At 36.2% G+C, this 13376-nt stretch overlaps 1 pseudogene; it reads left to right on the forward strand.

Annotated features, from left to right (window-relative positions):
• The first annotated feature begins 8480 nt into the window (after positions 1-8480).
• Positions 8481-9013, forward strand: LOC103724570 (annotated as a pseudogene).
• Positions 9014-13376: the final 4363 nt, after the last annotated feature.

A 13376-nucleotide genomic window follows, 5' to 3' on the forward strand; every position in this document is an offset into this window, starting at 1 on the left:
TTGTGATTCTTAGAAGTAAAATATAAAATGTGTACAATATTTTGTACATCAATGACATCTCTATGTAATATGTATTTAAAACATTTTAAGATAGATTTTAAAACATATTCAGGGATATTTATTCTGATAAATAAAAGAATCTATGTTTGAAACATATCCATTGTAATTTTCAAATAGCCTAGGTTTTTTACACTCATTTTACTACTTGAAAGTCTTCAAAGGATTAGCTCACATTTACCTTATGGGTTTTGAGTCATTATTTTACTTTAAAATGAAAACCAGTGACATCAGATTATTATGAACTTTCATAATGTGCTTTCTAAAGACTGATTAAAGAATATGGTATTATGCAAATTATATAGATGAAACCTCTTTTGCAAAGGTGGATAACACTTTTTAAATATAATTTTTAAATTTGTTTAAAATTTCATATATAAATATACTGCATACGTCATTTCTCCCCTCCCTCTCACTGCTCCAACTCCTGCAATGTCCCCCGTGCTCCCTCTTGAATTTATGACCTCTTCTATAATTATTGTTACACACACACACACACACACACACACACACATACAGAAAGCTTACTGAGTCCATTAATATTAATCCTGCTCATATACACATATGATTTGACCATTTAGAATTGGATAACCTATCAGGAGGCTCATCCCTGGAAAACAGTGATTTTGCCTTCCTCAGCAGCCATCGACTACCTGTAGCTCTTCATCTGCGGATGGGGTCTTGTGAAATGTCATCCATCCACATCGGCATGTTGGCCAGTATGGTCATGATGCAGGTCTTGTTAGGGCAACTATATCAATGGTGCAGCATCCCTGACATGTCTAGAAGATACCATCTCCCAGCAGGTGTTCTGGTACTCTGGCTCAAAAAATCTTTCTAACCCCTCTTCCAGAATGTTGCATGAGCCTCAGGTGTGGGAGTTGTGTTGTAGATCTTCCAACCAGGGATGAACAACACACACCTACTTACTCTCTGCTTTTTGATCAGTTGTGGATCTCTGCAGTGGCCTGCATTTGTTGCATAAGGAAACGTCTTTGATGAGTGGTAAATACTGTACTAATTAGCAGATATAAAGTTAAGTATTGAAAATATAGATAAAAGCTATATTGATTTAGGAAAATCATAGTAGTAGGTTGTCAGATAATTATTTAAAACATACTTAGATGTAGTATTGATTTAGGAAAACAGCAATAGTTCATTGTCTTCTAGGACCTATGATCTCTCCAGCCATAGTACCAGGCATGAATTCATTCCTATTGGAGTGGGATTAAGTCAAATTAGTTGTTGGCTACTCCCAAGGTATGAGTGCCACTATTGGACCATTGAGGATTTCTTGCTGGGACATTCATTCATTGTAGTTTGTAGAGGGAGGATCATACAGATGGAGAGAGGGGAAGGAGTGATAAATAACAAGAAAGATCTTTGAAAAAACACAGGGAAACATAATGCTTAATAAGTGTACTTAAAAATACATATAATATATACATAACTCTAATATATATATAGTGATGTTAGTGCTCCCAGGATCCATAGGCTATTTAACAAAAAAAGCTACTGCCGACAAGGGAAATCTTACTTTAAGTTATTGGTTATGGGGGTCCAAAAGACCCCCCCAAACAATATAAACTATTCTCATATCAGTTGCCTCTCATATCCTGAAGGCAAGACCCTGTTGCTAAAGATTCCACACACAGTAGACACAAGACTTGGAAGAGTCAAGTTGGTACTGATCTGGAAGCCGCCTCCCAGAGGACTAGTTCTCCTAGCACCAGAAGGTCCTATACAAGCTGCCAAGGGAGAAAAGTTTAATTAATAGTCCTACACAAATATCCTGAATATGAGCATCAGTCTATCCATAAAATACTAAATATTTACCCTGTATCTGACATTCTATAATAAAGATACTTTAGATAGTTTTCTTGGTAGGTTGTCACACTAAGTACTACCTGACAATTTTCTTCCAAAAAACCCAGATGAATTTTTGAAGTGACTTTTTTGAAAATCATGTTCAATTCAGATGTAATTATTCTCATTTCCTTAATAATACAGTGTTATACATTCAGTTGAGAAAGTGTAAGGTTGATTGAGCAACCAAGCTTTGTTTGAATGAGTACACATGAAGTAAAGATGAAGCCATTGGTCCTGATAGGTGATCAAACCTTTATAATGATATCATGTGCTCTGTGGATTTCTATATATTAGAAGCTAATTTTCCTTATTTCAATGTAACAACCTTTATACTGAGGATGTAACAACAACTATGATTAAAACTGCTAACTAATATCCCTCGTGTTCTTTACTACTCGAAGGCACTTGGGAAACATAATCACTTTTATTGAACAATGCCCTTGATGGATGAAAAAATCATTGATTATTAAATCTCAGCCACTGAGTTCATGCCTTCTTAGTATTCCGTGTGCTTAAATGAAAGGAACAGGGAGGATTTTTGCTGCAAGATGAATTATTATGATGTCTCAAGGAAAAACATAATTTTTTGAATTTCAATCTAGAATCTCATTATATAAAATATTATTTTTACTTAAAGAGAATGGATGGACTGTAATTTGGGTATGAGGTAGGCATTTTCACAAAATTAATGAAATAGCCCTATTTCTTCAAGGAAAACAGCTAATATTTATTGCCCGTGATAAGATTTGGAATTTCAAGTAAAAATTCTCATAACTCATTGAGTAAATCAATTTTTTCAAATGACTGGTTAAAAACCATGTATTGGTAAAATATCCATTCAGTGTCTCACACAGAATACAGAATTGTATCACAGTGAAGAAATGTTATGAATATTATATTAGCTATTAATTGAGGCCAGCCTTGAAGAGCATATTATCACGCAAGTTTTTGAACAACGTCCTGGGATACTCATAATCATCGTTAAAATTGTTTAGTCTTTCCTTTTCCTCCATTTATCTGATGTGACTAGAGGGTTTTTTTGTTCTTGATACTTCAACCAAAGTAGCACAACAGTAGAATGCATGAGAATTAGATGAGAATTTAGCTTTCTTCTGTTAAACTGGACCTTATGAAGTTTAGAAGAATAAAACTCAGTGTCACACTTATTACGCTTCCTATAAGGCTTATTTCTGTCTATGTATATGTCTTTATGTGCTGATACCATCAGATACTAGAAAAGGTTTTCAGATCCCCTGGAGCTGGAATTGTAAGCAGTCGTGAGCAGCCAGACTTTGGTGTGTGGTCTAACTTACGTCTTCTGGGAAAGCACTGTATTAGTTACTTTTCTGTCAGTGTGAAAATCTTTATAACCAAGGTGACTTTTAGAAGGAAGAGTTTATTTGGCTTAGGGTTCCAGGTAAGAGTCTATCATGGCCAGGGAGGCCTGGCAGGAGGAAGCTGGGCAGAAGGCTGAGCACTCACAACTTCAAGCATGTGCAGGAAGCAGAGAAGGACAGACTGGACGTGCACAAGGCTAAAGCCCACCCCCAGTAATGTGCTTCCTCCAGCAAGGCCGTACTTCCTAAACCTCCCCAAACAGTGCACCAACTAGGGGCAAAATGTTCGCATACTTGTAGGCTATGGGGGCTATTCTCATTAAAACAACCAAATGCCACTCTCTGCCCCCGCCAGGCTTATGGCCTTATAACATTGCAAAATGCATTAAGTCCAACTTCCAAGTCCCCACTGTCTTTAGCAGTCTGAAGACTATTCAAAAGTCCAGTGTCCAAAAGTCTCTTCAGAATTCTCTCAGTTCCATAAACCAGAGCTGTTTCTATAAGAGTCATAGAATTAGCTGACTTAAAAACAGGTAAGAATTGCATTAAGGGAAAGCAAAAATTATTGGTGTTATCCAAGTAGTTTTTACAAAATATTAAAGTGCTCACCATGCAAAATTGGAAGAGCAGATGAAAAAGTCAGTGATTTTAGTGAGTGAACTCTAATTTCAAGGAACTGTACTGTAAGCAGTTTATTTTCTGCTTCGGTTTGTTCCATATGGAAGTTCCAGTCATTCTCCACTTGTTGACTAGTCCTGGGTAGGTTTAACACGGAAAGTTGCAAGATGCAGAGGCCTAGATTGTAACGTACATGAAATGAGCTCTGTAGGGGCTCATGAGAGCACCATGTTTCCACCAATGAACTCCAGCTAAATTCAAGCATAAGAAAAAATTTTGTTCTAGGACAGATGAGGAAGAGTTCAACCTCAGTACATAGGTTTTAGTATTATGAAAAAGAAATGTACATTCATAGTTGATGAATCCATGAATACTACATTATAGACACTTTCAACAGATGGTGAATAAGAAATTTATTCTGGAGCTGGAGAAGTGATTAGTGGTTAAGAGCATTGGCTGCTCTTGCAGGAAACCTGATTTGATTCCCAGCACCCACGTGGTAGCCAACAACTATCTGTAACTCCAGTTCCAGGGGATCCAAGGCTCTCTTCTGAACTTCATGGGCATTGCATGGCACAGGTCTCTCATACGTGTACAGGCAACATATTCATACACATAAAATAAAAATAATGAATAAAATATTTTAGAATAAAGAGAAGTTTATTCTGTAAACACATGGACTTATCACTCACACCAACATTAAATGGATTGACTCTTCAATCAAGCAGAAATATGTAAAGAAACATATTGTTACTACTATGTTTATTTTAACCTATATCTGCAATCAAAAGGAATAATTGAAAGTTTATTTTGATTTGGTTTTATTTTGTGGTGTTGGGAATCGAGCCATGTTCCTGCATATGCTAGACGGTTGATTTGCCATTGAGCTACATTCCAACTCTGAAAGTTTCAGTTTATTACCATTTTTAAATGTTAAAGCCATTTATTATAAAAGATGAATGGGAAAGACTATGTGAAATGAGAGAGTGAGACTCAAGTGCACAATCTGACAATGAAGGAAAAAGCTCTAGAGTAAGGTTCAGAGGTAAGATCTGAAGGTCAGTGGTTTCTGCCCCTTCAAAACTGTGCTTGAAGCACCCAGTTGTCCACAGGCCTCTGTCTGTTGTGCCTTGACACCACGTACATCATATGACCTGGCCTGGCAATATTCTTGGGCATCTTGTCAAACATGTGAACACTGGAGACTCCTGATTTTTAACGCTGTGTAGGTGTCAACAGAAACAGCATCTAGACTCTTTGATGTAGTGTTCATATATCTGAATAGTTAACTCTCTCTTATATTCTCAGACATAAAAACTGCATAGGTATACATCTTTCTAGTCCTATCTTTGCTTACATATATCTATATATAGATATATGTATATATGCTATTTTTATTTGCCTCAATATGCAACTACACCTTCTTTATCATACCTTCTATCCATACCTTCTTTGGTTTAGAATTATATCAAGCCCAGTGATACTCTTGATTCTTAGTGAAACTTCTGAATGACTTCTCCTGGTGACAGAGACACTTAATTTTTTAAGATAAAGGACAAATCCTCTACAGTGCAATCTCTCAGCCTTTAGGAACCTGTTTGCTTTCGTTGTTGCCAAATATTATTGGGACACAGCAGAAATGGCAGATTGTCTGGAGACTGTAAGGCCGCTCACAGCCCGAGGCAGTCCAGGTGGCATCAGAGAGCAGCCGTCCACAGACTGCCAGGAGGTCTTGTGCTCTTTCATCAGGTCTGCTAAATGATCCAGGTGGCAGGGAGCTTGAGTACATTGGTACAACACAGGGAAAATAAGTGAATATTCTCTTCCCACCTGTTCCACTGGCTCTTCTTTGAATAGAGATGTCCTCCATAGCAAAGGGGAACTACTTTTAAGGAATGAAAAAATAACCTTTTTGTTATATATATGAATACAAAACAATATAAACCTACACACACACACACACACACACACACACACACACACACACACACACACACCATGCCAACCAACCAACCAGTCAATTTTAATTAAACAAAAATTAAAATAAAGACTACAATCCACATATGAGAGAACACATGGAATGTGTCTTTCTATTCTGTTGTTTCACTTAACTTCAGCAAAATTTCATTAAATTCACAAAAAAGAGTAATGAAAGGAATGGAATGCCCTGTGTGTTTGGATGTGAGGGTACCTATTTGAGCTTAGAAATCAAGGAAGAAGGCAATGTCCAGTGCCCTAATGGGTAGATAAGGTGTGACTAAACAGGCCAGCAGTAGGGGAGACTATGGGTGGGAGATCAGAAAGACAAAGATTCTAATTTAATACAAAGGGGGAATTTTGTGGGAGCAATAAGGATAAGGGATTGTTTAAGTTATTTTATTTAACAGAAGAGCTGCAATGATACTGAACATGTTTTAAAACATGTATCTTTTCTGTAAGACAGGGTCTTCTAGTAGCCTCAGCTGGCCTGGATCTTGCTTTGTAGATCACAGTGGTCTTCTTCTTATAGAGATGCACCTGCCTCTGCCTCCCGGGTCCTGGGATTAAAGGCATTCATAACTACACATGGTTCAGAAGCTTGCAAATTTTTGTCTGTGTTATTTGTAGTCATAGAAGAAGCTAATAAAATACAGTGCTATGAGTATGAATTCTCCTTTTTTTAAAAAAATGCCCTGTTTCTTTGGTTAGCTGTGTGAACAAGGTTATTGGAGTCTATATCTTCTCTGAGCCTTGTTTTCTCAATTTTCAGAAAAGGAATAAATTTAGCTTTTGTATAAATTGGGGAAAATTGAATAAATTAATGCATGGAAATCCCAGAACAATGCTAGAATATAAATTTATTCAGGAATTATATTATTGTTAATTTTCAAATTAATTCACTATCTTTGCAATACCTTCTAGGGTCTATGTGCTATGCTGAGCCCTAGGGCTCCAAGGGCATCTTAAATTGCATTTGTACATTCAACTTTTTTTCTGTGAAGAAATTGGGAAGTTAGCTAACAACTTTATTTTATTTTGTTTTGTTTTATTGGGCTTTTTGAGACAAGGTCTCTCTGTAGCCCCAGCTGGCCTGGGACTCACTATGTAGACCAGGCTGGTCTTACACTCACGGACATCCACCTGCCTCTGCCTCCAAAGTGCTGGGATTAAAGGAGTTTGCCACAATGCTCGGCCTTCTTGGCTAACAATTTAATAATGCATCGTACAGAATGTGATGAAGGTGAATAAGGGGCCCCGGTACTGCTATAATGGCACGAACAACCCTATAGAGATGAGAGTTTGAGGAAATTAGAAGTAGTATCTTATTCATGCCTATGAGGTCAGGTAACATTTCCAAGTAAGAGCTGATAAACTGAGGACTTTCTCAGATGAAGGACGAATGGGTACAAATTTCTCACTAATAGGTCAGAGTGTCCCAGCCAAATGGTATACAAAGAACACATCTAGTCAGGAAAAGCGATGGGGCTCCAGAATTTCACAAGTAACTGCCACTTATTCAAGTCTGATTCCAGGGGATACAGGAGAGAATGTTAGCTTCAAATAAAAAAAAATAGAGGAGGAAATACAACATATAAGTTTTAGTGTTCATCAAAGGTGGGCATTTCTGGGCAAATCCTTGAACCCACTACAGATCTTGAATTCTACATCTGCAGAATGAATGCTTTAGGCATCTCAACAATGTTATGTTTCTATAGTTTCATGCCAGATTTCTACAGATTTTTCAGTCAAACTGGCATTTTATAACTCCTTGAGATTTTTCTGGAACAACTGATTCCAAAAAAGGAACCAGAGGATAATACATTACATAAACATATAAGTATGCAAATAGAAAATACCTTTCAGTCTTTGGATAGGTAATTTCTCTTCCCAAGCAGGCATTGCCAATCAATCACACACTCAGTAATGCCAAGGCTGGATGAGGCCTCATTTCCCACTTGAACTTAGAAATGACAAATGAGACTAAGTTTGTCAGCATAATGCATAGTGAAGGAATGTTCTCTTAGGAAAAATGTGCAAATTCAAAGCACCATTTTGAAACACAGCATTTGCCATGCTGAGGCCAAAATGACCTCCTGTTTTTCATTTGTTTGCAAGTCCTTGCATATTATTTCTTTTGTAATCATGAGCAAACTCAGTCCCAGTGTTCATTTAGTAGTTGTTCCTAGTACCTGATTCAGTGCTGATATTTTTCTATTTTTCATATTTTTTCCTGACTTCCTTACCCTTGATTTTACACTATGGTGCTGATAGAGTTCAATGATTTTTACAGTCCTGTATTTATTCACCATTCAAAAATGTCAGTGTTTTTATATAAAAGATTGAGCTAATAAGTAACAAAGATCAAATATGAATAATATACACACAGTGCTCTTGCCAGAAGCAACTACTGTAAGTGGAGATTCAGATGGAATCTGTAGAAGAGTCCAGGGCATGAAGGCATTCTTCCTGGGAAAGAATGTTCAGTTCTAGAACATGTGTAGGAATTAGAGAAATACAGGAAGGAACATGGAGATTCCCACATAAAGAAGACAAGAGGCACTAAAATGGCTGGTCACTGTGGTTGATTAACCAGTGTCCACCTTTGGCTCATGCAGCACCATGGTTGTGGATGGAGCCTTTATGGAAGTCAGACTTTTGGACCACAGGGGGAAGTATGTGGTTCTCTTTTTCTACCTACTGAACTTTACTTTTGTGTGCCCCAAGGAGATGATTGCTTTCAGCAACTGCTCTGAGAACTTCTGAAAACTGGGCTGCAAGGCACTAGGGGTGTCTGTGGAATCTCAGTTCACTCCCCTGGTGTGGATCAAAACCTTCCAGAAGGAGGGAGGCTTGGAACCCCTAAACATCCCTCTGCTTCCTGATGTGACTCAAAATTTGTCCCAGAATTATGGCCTGTTGAAAAATTATGAGGGCATTGTCTACAGGTCCCTTCATTATCAAAGGCAAGGCTTTCCCTAATCAGATCATGGTCAATGACCTGTCCGTGGGGTGCTCAGTGGAAGATGCTCTCCAATAGTTCAGGTCTTCCAGTACAATGAAAAGCATGGGAAAGCCTGTTCTGCTGGCTGAAAGCTGGGGCTGTCAAGCCCAATATGGAGGACTGCAAGGAATACTTCTCCAAACACAATTAAGATGGCCAAGCAACAATGAGCCTGAACTCTTCTATCTCATCCACACCCTTACCCGGGTCTCCTGTGCTGGCCCAGAAAAGGCTAAACCCCTTCCTGTGAGCTCTGTATTCTGGGGCAGGACTGGAGGCTGAGCCAAAGCTTTCTAATTCTTTACCTGGGATCTGGTGAATAGTGACCCTCTCTCTGATCCCATCCAACTGGGCACAGGTCTATAGGTAAATGATAAATTATTCAGAATTATTCAGGTGTGACACAAAGGAGATGTAAGAAATTATTTATAGCAAATGATATAGGGTTAATTAGTGAAGGACAAAATATTTAGTAGACCTCAGATGCAAGGTGAAAGATAGTAAGAGATTAAGGTGAAGAGCTATGAGAGGACATAAATAGATGTCCTTCAAAGCACACAAATCAACTGCAGATATAATTTATTGAATATTCATACATGAACACATATCATTGTCATATTAAATTAAGCTAATTTCAATTATTTTGTTAAATTAGCTTTTAAAAATGTTTTCCAGAAATATTTGCCTCTGCCTCAGGAGGGCTGAGATTAAAGGCATGTGCCACCATGCCTCTCTAAAACCTTTTTATTGTCTTTTAATCACCATGCTCATTCTAACTGAAACCTGTGTGAGCAATTTGAGATTTTAACATGAGCCATTTGCTCTTACTGCATATTAAGAGCTAACTCCTGCATCAATGTAATTGTAAAGGTGACAAATGTTATAAAACTTTATGTTGTTATTAACTTTGCAAAGTTAATATTGTAGCTTCTTTTACAACTGTAACAATTAACAGTGACCTTTACCCATCTGAGAAAATAAAAATTATTCTCGAATATGGAATTTGACTGCAATTGAATAGAGATACTGTTGTTAATAAGGTTTGATATGTTAATAACAAATTGTTTGCTTATTTGTGAAACTTGAATATTCCAGTCTAGATTTCATGTAATTTTATATTTCTGGAAGAATGTTAGAATGTTTACGTAAAAAAGAAAATCAAAATTTCCAAAGAATAACATCATAAAAATCCTAAGGTAAAAGGTTACTGTAGTGTATGGGCTTGAGTAAAGATTTGAGATTTACTGATGAAAATCTGTAGTTATCACCCTATGCACTACTGTCACAAAGACAGGAAAACGAGAAAGCAGAGCCGGGGCTCAAGAGACCTAGAATTGAAATATAAATTAAATGTAATCATACAATGTATTATCACCTATGTTCCTGTGCCGCTCAAAAACCCATTTCAGTACAAACACAGCAACAGCCTGTTCCATCAGTAACAAACTGAACTCCTCAGGAGGGAAAATAAATGATCTATTTTCACAACTGAAGATGAGTCTTGAATAAGGAAATATTAATGTAGGCACAGAGTGGATGCAGGGTTGAAATTTAAATGAACTCTTCAAGTCCAAAAGAATACCACAGATTGATTTTCCAGTAACCCTCACCCACCCTTCTCAGAACCTCTCTTTTTTGTTTTCATTTCAAACAATGGAAAAATAAGATACAAAACTAAGTGTTAGGGAAACGAATCATAAAATCAGAGATTGTAATTACCTGCAAGCAGTTTCTGAGTTATGAATTTAAAGTATCTAATCATGTCCTGTGTTCCAAAATACAATGCCAATTACATGATAGAGAAACTACAATTCTTACACTAAAACATCTGATCAGATTCTATCATAGCTTGCACATACTGGTGCAGGTAGTGAGTGGCTGGCTCATAGCCAGGACTACAAAGTGAAAATAATGATGTCTCCACACTCTGGTTAGTAATGTTTTGGGTACTTTGAAAATAGAAAATGCCTGCTATTAGAATGTAGCTTCTATAACCCTAGTTTTTTTTTTAAAATTTACTATTATGGTCATTATAATTACTAATTATAGGTATTTTATGAACCAGAAATTCTGTCAGGCATTCTTCCATTTGTTAATATAACTTTAATATCTCTGTGAAGTAGATCCTATTGGTATTTTCATTTGATTCTGAAAGAGCTGAGATAGGTTGATATTATGACGTCTAAAGTCACAAAACAGCCAGTATGTAAATGTGAATTTGGGTCAGACTATCTCGACCCTGAAACCTTACTGTTTACAATGAATATATAGTAAAGTGTCTCTCCATTTGTTCTAGGTAGTAACCTATGTTACCTAACAAATTTTATCAAAAGAAACAACAGAGGTCATCCTTATAACATGTCGTTAATCTTAGCCTAAACATGAAGGGATATTGGTGATCCCTAAGCTGAAGCCTCATAAAATCTTTACCACTTTTCCTACAATAATTTAATTCTGAAAGATGCCAAAACCATGCAGAATATAGTGTGAAAACCTCTGCCAATAACATTTTGCTTAGATTTAAGAAATTGATGCATTCATTCTAGAGAGGTATAATTTATTATTTTAGTAAACATGCAATTAAATAAATTTCATTATAAATAGTAAAAATGATGATTTTACATTATTTAAAAGTAAGCCAACAAATAAATGTTCCAAATTTTCTTATCACATCTAGTGAGGTTTAAGATACTGATAAGCATCTGTCAAGAATAGAATAAAATTATTAAAGAATAAGAATAATGTAACATAAAATAGTAATCAAAAATAAAGGTTTATACAAGGAAAAGAGAAAAATGAGAAATCAGAATCATCTTTCCTTAAGCTTTGCAACAAGGTACCATCTTGTTAGTTGTTAGAAAGATTATGGGGACAAGCAGTTATATTTAGCTATCTAACGTGGGATTTGCTATCAATATACTCTGCTATAGATGTGTGAGTGCTAATCTGATATCAGTAAAGAATCAAGAAAGAATCCAAAGACCTCAGAGGAAGTATATTAGAGAAATTTAGGTAATAAAAGTCCTAGTTCACAGTTCAGCAACCACCCAGAGTTAAAGATGTCGCTTTACGAGCATTGTCATAGCTCTTGCAGTAGGCTTTTCAACTCTTAGACATAAATGAAGGGAATAACATGAGCTAAGCATACTAACTAGAATTCAAAGTTGCTAATAAAGAAGAGGAGAGAAGGAAAGGATGAAATTTCAAAATGTAATTAAAAAATAACCTGGTATCATTTGACAAGTACCATTGTTATGCATTTTTCTAAGCCTATCAGTATATTATGGATTATTCTCCTATGTACAGTTCTTATGGGGGACATATACCAAAGGAAATGAATCAGAACATTTTAAGGCTATCTGTGCTTCCATGTTCACTGCAACATTCTTCACAGGAAAAATGTCAGCATCCTTGGATGAAAGGATAAAGAAACTGTGACAAAAGAAAAGAATGAAAACAGGAAAAAAAAGGGAAAAGTAGGTATATAAAACCACAGAAAATTATTTTGCATAATAAGATACTGTAAAAGATATTGACACACAGAACTGGTATTCTGCACCAATCCGTAGGAAAGTGTATCAGGCTAGGTGACAATATTAAAATAAGGACCAAGTGACTGAAATGAGATTAAAGGCTCCTAGCAGAGGCATCATTCTGTTATTTTCAAGAAGTAAAGCACACATGATTTATGAATATTGATGGGATTCGTGACTAACTTTGTAACAGTTCTAACATTCCAGTTATATCTGAGCTGTAGGATGTTTCCTTACGAACAGAGAACAGACAGGTGCCTCATTCACTCAGCATCAGCAGATGACGGACTGAAAGAATAGGTATTTATTTCTTGACTTCTTATCCAGACATATGGCTTCCTTATATGGAGAAACTATTCTATCCAGGATCTGTAGAAAATATAAAAAATTATTTAAATATATAGCAGTATCAGCAGAAAATGCTTTGAAGTCAGATGTGACTCAAGAAATTTGTAGATACTGGAGCCTGATTTTCTGCATCCTCGCCATTGGTAATGTTAGGGGTTTGAACTTTAGGCATTCTGCTGTCTGTAACAGCTGATTTCTGCATTAATTTGCAACTCTCTAAGAACAATTGTAATTGTTTAATTTTTTCTGTCTTCATAGATATCTCTAGATTTCTATTGCTTAATTTTTAATTAATTAAAAAACACTTTTAATAACTAAATGTGTTTTTTTGACAATTTCATAAAATGTACACTGATTAATCTCATTTACCAAAATCTGTTATCGCTCTTCTACCCGTGTCAAACCCTCCAATTTGATTGCTTCTTAGGGTTGAGGCCTGTGTTTTTATATTTGATATATTATTTTATATGTCATTTAAAAAGATAATTTCCAAGTCTGCATCATGTTTCATTGCCTCGGTTGTATCTTACAGAAATTAAGGATTTAAGTTTTAATAAATTTAAACATTAATTTTTCTCTCACAGCTTCTGTTGCTAGTTTTGTGCTTAAAACAAACAGAGAAAAAAAAGTCTC

Source organism: Nannospalax galili, unplaced genomic scaffold, assembly GCF_000622305.1.
Source record: "Nannospalax galili isolate Female #2095 unplaced genomic scaffold, S.galili_v1.0 scaffold667, whole genome shotgun sequence".
NCBI lineage: Eukaryota > Metazoa > Chordata > Mammalia > Rodentia > Spalacidae > Nannospalax > Nannospalax galili.